Source organism: Palaemon carinicauda, chromosome 16 (genome assembly GCF_036898095.1).
Source record: "Palaemon carinicauda isolate YSFRI2023 chromosome 16, ASM3689809v2, whole genome shotgun sequence".
NCBI lineage: Eukaryota > Metazoa > Arthropoda > Malacostraca > Decapoda > Palaemonidae > Palaemon > Palaemon carinicauda.
The window spans coordinates 28,393,712-28,396,747 of NC_090740.1; the positions used below are offsets into that span (position 1 = coordinate 28,393,712).

Genomic DNA, 3,036 nt, shown 5'->3' on the forward strand with positions numbered 1-3,036 from the left:
ATGATGAAGGTAAATTTCCTGTAATAATTCTCAATAAGTTAACAGCTTTAACATTTACTTAAGAACAATTGTAATATAGGTAAAGCTAAAGATAATCGCTTGCGTCATCATCACCACTGTACCAAAATTTATTTATTTCTAATCTTCATCATAAAACAATATTGTACTCACTGAGTACTATCAACCACCAACAACGCCCCCGTCCCTTTAACTCAGCTACTGAATATATATTCGTTAATTCAAACTAAAAAGAAAAATTTGTTTCATAAAGTTTTTAGATTATCAAAACATTAAGATGTCCTCATTGACGTACACTGGAGAGAATTTTCTTGCTGCATTTTTCTCTTTACAATATATCTAGTTAGAATAATTAGGAAAAGGACAGCTATTATTTTCATATCGAGAGAAAAATAGAAGGTGATGGTGCTTATTTTATGCTTTCTAGGTTTCATTAATTTCACACTGACTCAAAATTCTCCCAAATTTGATAATAAAGTTATTAAAAAAAATAGATAATTACTTACATCGAAGATCTCATTTTGCCTCCGAAGATTCTTCTCCAGGATTTGATTTCCACGACGAAAGTGGAATACTGCGTTGTTGATCATACCTTTCGTCCCAAGACCCACGAAGTTAGTCAGGGAGGTCACGTCCCTCATGCAGACGGTGTCGGTGTCACTGAAGAGACCTCCTGTTTGACCTAGGAGGGCCAACCTCATCATATCTGACAGGTGGATTTCAAGCCAACCTTTTGGACGAAATGGGAAATCATTATGATTTATCTTTTGTTCTAATTTTTCTCCGGATTATACCATTGACTAATAAAAAAGATCTGGTTTTATATATGAAAATATCTTTCATAACGTTAACACAGCTTTACTTCTCTGTTCCTTAACATCTACAGTATGTCCCTTATATGATAAAAAGGAAGTGTCTGAATGTATGCTTATATATATATATATATATATATATATATATATATATATATATATATATATATATATATATGTGTGTGTGTGTGTGTGTGTGTGTGTGTGTGTGTGTGTTTGTGTGTGTGTGGGTGTGGGTGTGTATATGTGTGTATGATTACGCGTATATATATATATATATATATATATATATATATATATATATATATATATATATATATATATATATATACATATTCCTGTCACGCTGAACGGCAACCACTCGAAAAACAACAATCTTCCAAAATTATTCAAACTAGCGTATAGTAGCCAAGAAAAAGGTGGCACGAGTGGGAAGGGTTCAATCTGTGTGTGCATGCGTGTGCATGTGTGTGAATGTCTATCTTAATATCTAGCAGTTATTTTTGACGGGTCACGTACACTAATGTATACATATTACTCTAGAATCTTGAACCTGAATTTTGGAGATAAAATAAAGCTACGATAATAATAATAATAATAATAATAATAATAATAATAATAATAATAATAATAATAATGAATGAACACTAACGAGACTTCATCCAGAGACGGGAGGAGAATAGCTTGTACGTAGGAAGTCCTCGAAAGAGCAGGTCGAGGTCAGCCGAGACAAGGCGTAGATTTGGGTACCGCTTCGGTAGTTCCGTCAGGAGACCGTCAGCGTTGTCAGCTTCGGGCGTTATCATCACGTACCACACGTCAGCTGTGGGGTTTTGCCGGGCATAGCTGATGATGTGAGGCATGGAAAAAACGGACATAGAATTGCTGATAGTGTCTATATATTCCTCTTTTTTTATCAAGTTACTCTTTATCCGTATCATTATTAGCTGGCTTTTCCGAAAAATATGTGGAAAACTCTACCATTGTCAAAAATTGAAAATAAGGTTTGAGAATATAAAGACTGTAATACAGACTATTCTATAACATTGCATTTATAGTAAATGTGTGAATGGTCATAAAATAATCATTATCAAACATTGGAAGTCAGGTTTAATTAGCCTCTGTTACTTGGGTAAAAAAATTTAAATAAAATTATAGATTCTTTTTTGTATTATAGATAAGTTCATATGGAATCAAATCTAGAGTAGATTTATTATAAGATAAATGAAGTCAAATACTTTACTGCCAATTAGGGGAAATAATCTTTTCTTTTTTCCTTAAAATAATCAGAATCTATTATATGCAAACAGAAAATGCCTCTGGTTTTCAGATTTATTTTAACGTTACTTCAATATTAGCTTAAAATAAAAACGAAAGATTTCGCAAGTTTCTCTGTTTTCATTTCAACGCTTTTCAAAATCTGTGTGCAATCAACTAGAAATCTGACAATAAATAGAAAATACGTCTCATTGCTTAAAAAAAAAAGGTAAAGATATGTAGCACCGATGTATAGTCGTTTTAAATTATACAAAATGATTAAGCGATTACAGTTATTCATTGGGGGTTTTTTTCTGTATATCACTACTCTAAATTTTCATGATCTCTTATATAACTTTTAACATGAAACTTATAACTGGCTCTTCATAGAAATGTGCATTGTTTGTAATATATAGGAAATTGAATACAACTGAAACAATTGAGATGGAATCTTAGAATAAGACCATTTGAAGTAATGTAAATTTTCTTAAATAAGACTATGGCAAGAACGTACACCTACAGTAGAAAAGAAATTAAACGAAAATGTTATTTTTTTCAACCAACCTCTCAACTGAGCAGATCGAACGATATGCTGGTCGCCGGACACACGAGGACTCCACTAGGAATATGTTGTATTTATGTCTCGAAGGGGTGACATCGCTAAGAAGAAAATCTCTCTTGATGAATCATAATATGAATAAATGTTGGTTAGAGAGAGAGAGAGAGAGAGAGAGAGAGAGAGAGAGAGAGAGATTCTATGCTGGATTTGTGTCTAGTGTTTTAAAGATTGAGAGACCAAGAATAGCCTGCTCGGCAACTCCATTTTCTCATATTCTGCCAAATTTCATATCCTACCGGACCTTCCTATCAGTGCTGCCTTTTCGGGAAGGCAATTTAGTCTATTCCATAATTATCTACAAATTTTCATATTTACATAACATTATTTCAC

At 32.7% G+C, this 3,036-nt stretch overlaps 1 long non-coding RNA gene across 1 annotated transcript; it reads right to left on the reverse strand.

Annotated features, from left to right (window-relative positions):
- Window positions 1-553: 553 nt before the first annotated feature.
- Window positions 554-2,749, reverse strand: LOC137654982 (uncharacterized). Its single transcript, XR_011046771.1, has 3 exons — window positions 2,652-2,749; window positions 1,483-1,676; window positions 554-748 (listed from the first exon to the last, which is right to left on the reverse strand). It is a non-coding gene; the product is annotated as an uncharacterized lncRNA (long non-coding RNA).
- Between the last annotated feature and the right edge of the window lie 287 nt (window positions 2,750-3,036).